At 32.9% G+C, this 11,985-nt stretch overlaps 1 pseudogene; it reads left to right on the plus strand.

The window, feature by feature from the left end:
* Nucleotides 1-2,596: 2,596 nt before the first annotated feature.
* Nucleotides 2,597-6,933, plus strand: LOC136998043 (uncharacterized; annotated as a pseudogene).
* Nucleotides 6,934-11,985: the final 5,052 nt, after the last annotated feature.

Below are 11,985 nucleotides of genomic sequence, written 5' to 3' on the forward strand. Positions count from 1 at the left end.
AACTTCTGGATCGTTTATTTTTGCAAATTTTAAAGAAAATAAAATAAATTAGTTAATAAATTCACAAGTTGAATATTAATTTTATCAAACTAGTAACTATATTTTATTAATGTACATATATGTAACTTTTATCTTTATTTTATCAGTCTTTATATCATAATATTTACAACTTTTTAATTACGCCAATGTTCAGAATGTTATATTGCACATGTAGAAAATGTCTGATTTTCTTTTATATATATCTGGAAATAGGGTTTTAAAAACAAATATTTCAGACAAAAGTTGTATGGTTTCAAGGGGGACATAAAATGGAAACGAAATTCTCTTACATAAAGACATTTTGCGAATTTGGACGCAAACTAAATTTTTTAAATTGGAATTACCCTAATTTTTTTATGTCAATAGATTCTATGTAACATTTTATGTAACGTAAAAAGTTAGAAAAGTAGTATGATCAAATATTGAATGGTTTACGCGATATTTTATCTTTTACATACTTTGACATAAAATACAAAATATTTTGTAAAACATTCTGTGTTTCAGTAATTTTATAATACTTTTATACACAGAATAATAAGACGAATCAACTGATGTAAAAAAATATATATAGTTGTTTTTAGGAAAAAGTATGCAGCTGCATGTTGCAAATTACACATTTCTTCTTGGAAACAACTGTTTTTTTTTTTCGTCTATTGATTCGTGTCACTATTCTGTGCATAAAAGTATTAAGGTAAGATTACCGAAAACTGAATGTTTTTAGATATTTTGTATTTTATGTTAAAATATTAATTTTTTTTTGTATAAAAAGATATAAAATATCTCGTAAACCATTAAATTTTTGATTATACTACTCTTATAACTTTTTACGTTACAGAATGTTATATAGAATCTATAGACATAAAAAGATTAGGATAATTGCAATTTAAAAAACGTAATGAATTGAAATAAATTTATGAATTTACTCCAAATTTGCAAAATGTCTTTATGTAGGAGAAGTTCGTTCAATTCATTTTATGTCCCCCTCGAAATCATACAACTTTCGTCTGAAATATTTGTTTTTAAAACCTCATGGTTTCCAGATACGTATAAAAAAATTAGATACTTTGTATATGCAATATAACATTGAATATTCTGAATATTGGCATAATTAAAAAGTTGTAAATATGATATAAAGAATGATATGATAAAATAAAGATAGAAATTACATACATGTACATTATAATATAGTTATTAGTTTGATTCAATCAATATTCAACATGTGAATTTATTAACTTTTTTTTTTAAAGAAAAGTAATAAAAAATTTTAAATGCCTTTCACAAATCATCAAAATAATTTAATCAAAATAATTATTTTGTTTCGAGAATTCTATGTATAATTAAAAGACGCGCATTTTATATACATAATAACAGCAACCGCGCGATTCCTATATATGCAGTAATATATAGGTATTTACTGCGCGGACAGAAAAATCTCGCTGCCGCGCATTGACATGCATTATGTTATAGGAGAATAGCGCGCGAAAACTAGTCAACCGTTACACCGTGTTATAACGTGTTGACCGAAAATTGTGTAGTGTTTTTACAGTATTTACTGAATTACTGTTTTGTTTAGTGGAAAGTACATTTCGTTAGAGTACATAATGGGACGCAAGTACAATGAAAAATGCTTGCCTCTCGGTGCTCGCAGACTTTCCACGAAGAGAGGATGGTATCAAAGGTTAGTACGTCTAGTTATAAAAAACATACACACATATAAAAACATACACACAGATTATATATTTATTGCGAACATACGTGTACATAATGAATAGATATAAATATACAGAGAAAGATGAGAAAGAGAGATATAAAAAGAAAGATAAAATTATAATCCATCGCCTTTCTCATTGCCAGTGTTGTTGTTTTGTTGCATAATGTAAAGGAGAAGATATACAGATCCCCGCTCACTTCTTTTTCTCTCTCACTGTCTTTCTTTCTCTTTATCTTTCTTTCTTATCTTTCTCTGTATATTTAGTTATATCTATTCATTACGTGCACGTATGTTCGTAATAAATGTGTAATCCGCGTGTGTTTCTTTTTATTTAATCATCTCTCTTTTTAATCACTTATTTTATTACGTACAAACATAATCGTCAAATAATTACTATCTCTGAAAAGTAAGAATACAGTCCTTTGTTTATTGATTTAAAAAAATTGATTATATATACACTACCGCTCAAAAGTATTTGTCTCTTACATTTTCACGAAAAATTATTTATTTTTACTTATTATTTTGGAGCTAAATAATTTTTTCACTTTTATTTCTTTAAGAAAAGAACTCATAAGAGAAACTCTGTTCAGAGAAACTTTAAAAAAAGTTTCGCAAAAAAATAAAGAATAATAACTTCTATAAAAAAGCAAAAAAATTGGATGGACAAAACTTTTTAACGGTAGTGTATATATTATGTACGGTAGTTAGTGCCAGAGACGATCAATTCGTGTGCTGGTTGCATATTTTGCACCAAATGCGGTTTGCATGAGCGCTTTGGTTATATAAAAATTATGCCAGAAACGATCAATTCGTGTGCTGGTTGCATATTTTGCACCAAATGCGGTTTGCATGAGCGCTTTGGTTATATAAAAATTATGCCAGAAACGATCAATTCGTGTGCTGGTTGCATATTTTGCACCAAATGCGGTTTGCATCAGCGCTTTGGTTATACAAAAATTATGCCAGAGACGATCAATTCGTGTGCTGGTTGCATATTTTGCACCAAATGCGGTTTGCATGAGCGCTTTGGTTATATAAAAATTATGCCAGAAACGATCAATTCGTGTGCTGGTTGCATATTTTGCACCAAATGCGGTTTGCATCAGCGCTTTGGTTATACAAAAATTATGCCAGAGACGATCAATTCGTGTGCTGGTTGCATATTTTGCACCAAATGCGGTTTGCATGAGTGCTTTGGTTATACAAAAATTATGCCAGAGACGATCAATTCGTGTGCTGGTTGCATATTTTGCACCAAATGCGGTTTGCATGAGCGCTTTGGTTATACAAAAATTATGCCAGAGACGATCAATTCGTGTGCTGGTTGCATATTTTGCACCAAATGCGGTTTGCATGAGCGCTTTGGTTATACAAAAATTATGCCAGAGACGATCAATTCGTGTGCTGGTTGCTTTAAATATTTTGCACCAAATGCGGTTTGCATGAGCGCTTTGGTTTATTAATTATAGCTATGTCAAAACATGATTGTGCTAGTATATTGTATTATATAAAATAATTTTTAGTTATAGCTATGTAAGATATTATGTAAGGCTGTAAACAAAGGACTGCACTTATTTTTCAGAGCGGGTTTTACTTTTCAAAAAAATTATTAAAAAAGATTTACTAAATGTATTCAACGTATAATTATTTTAAAAAATATAATAAATGTGGCATATATTATTTTTGTGTAAGATTTTGCGAAATAATCTATTTATTTCTCTTTGTAGAAGACAGTTGTGGAAGGAGATAGGGGCCCAAAAGATAAGTGGCTCCATGAACACAAAGCTTACAAAGGATACTAGCACCGAATCCATTGATTTTCATAAATCAGTGGGATTATTACCCAATATGATGGATTCGGAAAGTAGTACCCAAGTAATGCTGTGCATGGAGCCAACATCAAATAAAGGTACGTATATTGACAATTGCGACGATAACGATACTTTTGTTATTGATAATAAAGCCCTTCTAGACCCTTATGGTGTGCAAGAAAACTTGCCTGAAGGCCGTCGCATTGTCGATATTGCTTTTATGTGGAGTGAAATCCACAGAACATTTAATAATCATGCGCGAGGAATAGAGTGCCAATTTAAAGATTGGAAACTCATAAATTCTCGTCGCCGTGGGTTAATGACGCAGTTGTTTTTCCAATGCCAAATGTGTCATTATAAAGACAGCATCTGGTCAGAACCCACAAAACCGAAAATATTGGACATTAACACAGCTGTTGCAGCAGCAACTATTACAACAGGAATTGGTTATGCCCAGCTGAATGAGCTGTGTGCAGCCATAAATGTTCCTTGCATGTCCGAATCAACGTACATCACATTCAGAGACAATATAGTCGATGATTTTCAAAAAACAGCCATGGAAAATATGAAAATGGCTGGTGAAATTGAAAAACAACTCGCTCTCGAGAGAAATGATATTATAAACGGTATTCCGTACATAACTGTAGTAGCAGATGGTAGTTGGATGAAGAGAACATACGGCAATGCTTATAACTCTCTTTCCGGTATTGGAGCCATAATTGGTTACTATACCAAAAAAGTTCTCTTTGTTGGTGTTCGCAATAAATTTTGCGCAATATGTGATATGGCAGAGCGAAAAGGTGTCAAACCAAGAATTCACAAATGCTATAAAAATTTTGATCGCAATGCAAGTTCCACAAGAATGGAGAGCGATGCCATCGCAGAAGGTTTTAAATGTAGCCTCGAAATGCATGGTTTGATTTACAAAACGGTTATCGCCGATGGTGATAGTAGTGTATATCAGACCATTCATGATAATAAACCATATTGTGAACAAATGGTAACTGTAAAAAAATAGAATGCAGCAATCATTTGCTTCGCAATTTGTGTAAAAAGCTAAAAGCTGTGGCAGAAACGACTCAGCCAAAAGCGCAAAAACAACGTGGCTTTGTAGCGTTGCGAAATGTTATAAAAAATAACATTTTGAATATTCGAAAAGAAGTAGAAGAAGCAGCGAAGCTACGAAGAAAAGAGCAACAAACACCTCAACATCATAAGGCTATAGAATTACAACAAGATATATTGAACATTCCTAGCCATATTTTTGGCGAACATAAGCGATGTGAATCACGCGGTCGTATATGCACAGAAAATGGTAAAACGACAACAAATTATGTACCACATCTGAAATCATACGGCCTGTATGAAAGAATAGAAAAAGCAATCTCATATTTAAGCTGTTATTCTGACAGCTTGTTGCTGAATTTTAACAATAATCCTGCAGAATCGTTCAACTCGATAATCTGCAAAGAAATTGGTGGAAAACGCATTAATTTTGGAAAACGAGGCTCTTATAATGCTAGAATTGCGGGAGCAATTGTGCAATACAATACGCAACAAGTTCTTACGCAGTTGTATAAAAGCATGGATAAGATTGTTCCGCCTATTGTCGAGAATCTTGAAAAACAACGACAAATAAAAGTTGCGAAAACTAGAGAATCTCGAGAAGCACAGGGAATGCCAAAAAAATTCAAAGGAGAGTCAGGAACAGATCGATATTACGGTCCGCAATCGCAAAAACCGGATCTTTCATCCCATGTATTCGAACAACTTCGACAAAATCATTTAGAAAAGTTGTTAGAAAATGCGAAAAACTGGCAAAAAATCGAACTCGATACAAGAAATCAAAGTAAATCAGAATTGTGGTTATCATTGAGACGGGAAATGTTGACGGCATCCAATTTTGGAACCGTATGTCGCATGAGATCGACAACGTCTTGTGCAGCAACGGTAAAAGCCATTTTATATCCTCCATACATTGATAACGCAGCCATAAAATATGGTCGTGATAATGAAGAAGTAGCAAAGAAAGAACTGGCTTTACAATTAAATAAAGAAGTGATTCCTTGCGGATTATTCATCGATACTGAAAATCCATGCTTGGGTGCTTCCCCAGACGGGCTTATTGATGGAAATGGTCTAGTGGAAATCAAATGTCCTCTGTCGGCTGAAAATTTAACAGTTGAAAAAGCCATTGAGACATTGCCTTCTTTAAAAGCTATTTTTGATAAAAAAAATCCGCAAAAAATGAATCAGAATCATCGATATTATTATCAAATTCAAGGTCAGTTAAATATAACACAGCGAGAATATTGTATTTTTGCTGTCTGGACTCCAAAAGTATGAAAATATTGCGCATTGATGTAGACAATATTTTTTGGAAAAATCAAATGCTACCTTTCTTGACACGCTTCTATAACGAATGCATGCTTCCAGAAATCTTGGATAGTCGTCATAATAGACATATGCCTATCAGAAATCCAAGATATATTATAGAAGCTAAAGAAGAAGCAGCCAAAAAAATACTTAGTCGAACAAGTAGACGAAAAGTAGCAGAAAACGAAAATGGCATGGAAGAGAGAAAACGATTGAAACCTAACATTTCGCCAATGGAGGCAGCAATAATTGATCCTGCTGTTCTTGCTCTGCATGAAGAGCAAGATGATGACTGCATAATCGTAAGTTATTCAAGTAACAAACGAGATATAACTGAAGATGATATGGTAAGACATAAAAAACTTTTAGATGATACGTTTATTTCTTTCTCTTCGATAAAAAAGAATGTCTTACCTATAACAAGTCAATTGAATGACGAATCGTTGGATCAATTTTTGCGCATTATAAGAGAAACTTCTTGTTTCGAAACACAAAGTGTACTATATTTACAATACCCCCATATAATTGAAGCTAGTCATAGTGACAAAAGCTTACAAATAATTGGAGGAAATTGTAGTAATCACTGGAGATGTATTTTCTTTGACGGCACCAAACTTCGCGTGTACGATAGTCTACCTGGCTGTACATACGATAAATTGGTAGCTGAAGAGAAAAATTATATACATCTTCGTTATCCGAAAGTGAACTCAAGTTTTGACATAACTTTTGAAAAGGTTCAAACACAACCTGATGGAATCAGTTGTGGAATTTATGCTGCAGCTTTCGCTACGACTATAGTCTTAGGAGGCAATCCTTGCGAGAAAAAATACTCCAAAGATGTAAAATGCATGAGAGAGCATTTTTGTAAAATTATAGAAAGCAATAAACTGCTGCCTTTTCCAAAATAATTCATATATTATTCGATAATCTATTCTAATACAAGATTATCGATTACAAAAAAAATGCCTCAATATCACTAAATTATAATCGGAGAGACGAAAGAAATATATGGTTGCGTTCTCACGAGAATGGGCGATGGAGGGGCCCATTCTATATTTTTATTATTCAGTATATTTAAAAAAATTCATTATATTCTGTCGCTGTTTTTCACATATAATGATTATGTATATATTATTATTATTATATTATTATATATATATTATTTCAACATTGCTTACATTGACATGTATCTTTTCATATGTCTGTCAAGAGGAATAATTTCTTTTTTAGCCACACACACACAAAACACATTTGTATTGTGTATTGTTTTGTGTGTGTGTGTGTGTGTGTGGCTAAAAAAGAAATTATTCCTCTTGACAGATATATGAAAAGATACATGTCAATGTAAGCAATGTTGAAATTATTTAAACTATGCAATAAAGACAGACATATATTTATGTTTTTGAGGTTATTATCAGCAATACGGTAGATAAGCTTCAATAAGCTACGCGTACGAGAGCTGTAATAGAGCTGTAAAAATATGTGATCTGCCTTCACGTATTGAACACAATTTTGAAACTGTTCTGACATGCATGAATCATATATTACTGTCGGTAATAACTGTCGATAATTACTGTCGGTAATATATTATAATAGTATCGGAATTAAAAATGTCGGTATTATCGGCAATTTTAGTTACACTTAGATGAGGGCGCTAATCTATCGAAGTTCGACCGTCGCCGTAGGATCCCCTTAAAACCCATTTTTTATTCCGATTGGAGGTTCATATCGAAGACAATTTAATAACGAACAATAATCACTTTGGTTTTTTAAAATTGGTTCATTATTTTTTGAGCTAGACGTCACGCAAGCCGAAAAAAAGTCGTTTCGAGAAAAACGCGTTTGAAAAAAAAGTTATGAAAAACTGAACGTTTATGGCTTTTAATGAATTATACGAAGTTCCTACCTTTTAGTCATCGATTCCTGCGCCATATAGCAAGCCTTCTTCTTCTTCATAAGCGAGATTTGCGGCCAACATTTGTTCTTTTCGCGCTATTCTCGCTTCTTTGGTCTCGAGGCTGCTGCGTCGGTTTTGGCGTTTCACGCGCTGCTCGTCCGTTTGTTTGCCGAAGTTGAAACTTAGTGAGCCAACAACAATCTGTAACTCGTTCATCATCATTAAGATTGATGAATTTCCTTTGTTGAACACGGCGGCTGCGATATATGATGCCACTTCAACAATTTTTAAGCCGCAATGCAGATGTTTAGGAGCAAGACGCCAAATTGTCGAGTTCAAATTTTCGTTCGCATTCTGAGTGTGGCCACCTAAGCACCTGGTCAGCAAGTCATCTCTTGAAAGATCTTCGTAAATCGGTAGTAATTCCTTCTGCACATCGTGGTGTAATGGTTGAGGGTGAGATTCAGGCGCATTCCCAAGAGCTCCATCGCCGATGTAACTATTTCACACCATGAAGCTCATTTAATCTCAAAAACATCGTTTTCATAGACTCGACTTCCATGCCTCCTGCTGAGCCTTCATGAGTTTTTGTGCAGATTTCTTCGTCGTGCTCGGCTTTCCATGCTAGATATTCTTCAGAATTCGTTGATTTATTTTTCCATTGTGCACATGCATGACAATAACTACTTTTAATGACGAGATCGATGACTTTTCCTGTGTGATATGCTATTAGAGTCGTTACGCCGTACAGTGATTTAAATCCTCTCTTTTTCCAAGAACCATCTCCGGACACTTTGAAATTTGTAATGGGAATTTCACGTTTTTCATTTTCTTGTTTTTCTTCATCTACGGCTTTTTTGCAACAATAATCAAATATAGATTTCGCTGCGGAGTAGATGTGACCGTAAATTCTGTTATACGTGTCTTCCGATATGCCGCTGCAAATGTCCATATAATTACAGAATAATTGTAATCCTTGTCTTCCAACACCCAAGAGTCGCATGACGAACACAATCCTCCAATTAATCTCATATCCAGTATTAATTAAAGGGCCTGAATTGATATTTCTTGATCCGCATTTACACTTGACAACAATTTTGAAACCTAGTCCCCGGATTCCAGTCTCTTCAAATTTAATATTTTGCTTGCAATTTCGACAAACCAGAATGTCCGACAGTGCTGTAAACACGGTGAAAAACTCAATAATACGATAACAAAATATAGGATTCACTGTCACATTTTCAATGTTCGAAGTTTGCAGTTTTTTTGCACTGGCACTTTCATTTTCGTTATTTGAACTGTCAGAATATTTATGTTGATTCCCATGATATTTTCTTTTACGTGGTTTACTCTGTCGATATGTTTCAGAATGTTCCTTTTTTGGATAGGAAGTCATTTTTCTTGTGTAAATTTCACAAAACACGTGGAGAGCCAAACGTAAACCGATGCTAACTGACGATAACCGTTGCTGTATTTAAAATGTATAGAACGGCTACTAAGGGCGAAATTATGCCGACGTTTCTATGTAATCCCTCTGTAGGACAGCCAGGAAAATACTTCCCTTTCCCCCTAATACCCTGTAGAATGTATACCAAGCGAGGCAAACAGTGATGCGATATTTCCCACAGCGGTCCCGGCTCCGCTGCCTCACACAACCTTACAGAAGCGCTACGTCACGTATCCGTGTGAGCTCGGCCGTTCAACCAATGGAAGAGAGCGAACGCTCCCTTCCACCGAGCCGACACAACAGACGATAAATGCATGCTACTTGCATGTTAAAAGCAAGCGTTTCTGATTCAGAAAAGAAATTCTGAGGCGAGTGGCTGGAATATTAGAGATCACCTGTTCGAAACCTGCTTTGTGCAACTTTTTTTTCCTTTTCCACATTTGTTTCTAACATAGTAAATTATTAGATAATATTTTTTTGCCCAAAAAAATAATATTTTCTATTTATTATTAATATTCGCATATATTAAACTAACAATTTTAGAAATAATACAGATCTGCTATTGTTAATAGAAAAATGAAGTTATTTTACAATGTTGCAACAAAGTGCTAATTTAACATATGCGAATATTTTTAATAAAGATAAAATAATTTTTTTTAGCCAAAAACATTATCTAATAATTTACTTACTAAAATAAATATCGAAAAAGGAAAAAAAGTTACAAAATCACAGTTTTCAAACACGAGATTTTTAATATTCTTGCCATTCGCCTTACTCGTTTAGCCATGCTTGTTATTTTACATTTATCAACATAAAAGATTACACGCCTGCAAAGCTTTTAATTATTTATTTTAAACTACTGCATATTAGCAAGAGTTACTGCAGTAACTACATATACATGTACTGTGGAAATTAGTGGAGGAACACAGTAGCATATTAAAACTGCAGTCAAATAGATGTAGATTGGTAATTTTATTAATACTATTAATAAGTAGTGGTCTTCCGCACCACCTTTGAGGTTCCACTTATGGCGCGTTCGATTTTTTTTTAAGTGGATCGTCGCCTGGAGCCCTATTGTACCACTTTTTTTACACCTGTTATTTACAGGTTAAAATAATTTACAGTAGTTGACACTGTATTTTTGTATCTATATACTTACTGTACTTTGTATACTCACTGTACTTGTACTTTTGCGCGTTGCGCGTATATTGGCGAGTTGGGAAAATTACTTACTTTATAATTTTTTATAAATACAAAATATATTTTGTATTTATTATGCCTGCAATGCTATCAAGAGTAATGAGAAATACAAGGTGTCTCATTATAAACAATCCACTCAAATATCTCAGAAACACCGAGTTAAATAATAAAATTTTTTAAATAAAAGTTGTAGGATTTGGAGAGGGAAAAAATATAGGGATATTTGTTTGACCTTGGATGGAAGCGCTTCTGAGATTTGAAGGTCATTTTTATTTTTTTAAATGGAATCACTTTAATTTTTTTATATAAATCGATTTCTCATAATATTTGTCGTAAAAAGTTATAAAACTAGGATGGCCAAAAATTGAATGGTTTACAAGATAATTTATACTTTAATTTGACATAATTTTACATAAACTATAAAATATCTCGTTAAATATTCATTTTTCAATTATCTTACATCAACACTTTTATGCACAAAATAATGAGAGGAATCAATTGGTGTAAAAAAATACATAGTTGACTTTAAGAAAAAAGTATATATATTTAAGAAGAAAGTATATTATATCATATCTGCTAAATATAGCTTAAATATAGCTCTGCTAGATTTTTTCTTAAAGACAACTATGTGTTTTTTTTATACCAATTGATTCCTCTCATTATTTTGTGCATAAAAGTGTTGATGTAAGATAATTGAAAAATGAATATTTAACGAGATATTTTATAGTTTATGTAAAATTATGTCAAATTAAAGTATAAAATATCTTGTAAACCATTCAATTTTTGGCCATCCTAGTTTTATAACTTTTTACGACAAATATTATGAGAAATCGATTTATATAAAAAAATTAAAGTGGTTCCATTTAAAAAAATAAAAATGACCTTCAAATCTCAGAAGCGCTTCCATCCAAGGTCAAACAAATATCCCTATATTTTTTCCCTCTCCAAATCCTACAACTTTTATTTAAAAAATTTTATTATTTAACTCGGCGTTTCTGAGATATTTGAGTGGATTGTTTATAATGAGACACCTTGTATTTCTCATTACTCTTGATAGCATTGCAGGCATAATAAATACAAAATATATTTTGTATTTATAAAAAATTATAAAGCAAGTAATTTTCCCAACTCGCCAATATACGCGCAACGCGCAAAAGTACAAGTACAGTGAGTATACAAAGTACAGTAAGTATATAGATACAAAAATACAGTGTCAACTACTGTAAATTATTTTAACCTGTAAATAACAGGTGTAAAAAAAAGTGGTACAATAGGGCTCCAGGCGACGATCCACTTAAAAAAAAATCGAACGCGCCATAAGTGGAACCTCAAAGGTGGTGCGGAAGACCACTACTTATTAATAGTATTAATAAAATTACCAATCTACATCTATTTGACTGCAGTTTTAATATGCTACTGTGTTCCTCCACTAATCTCCACAGTACATGTATATGTAGTTACTGCAGTAACTCTTGCTAATATGCAGTAGTTTAAAATAAATAAT

The sequence above is a fragment of the Linepithema humile genome, chromosome 2, assembly GCF_040581485.1.
Source record: "Linepithema humile isolate Giens D197 chromosome 2, Lhum_UNIL_v1.0, whole genome shotgun sequence".
Lineage (NCBI taxonomy): Eukaryota > Metazoa > Arthropoda > Insecta > Hymenoptera > Formicidae > Linepithema > Linepithema humile.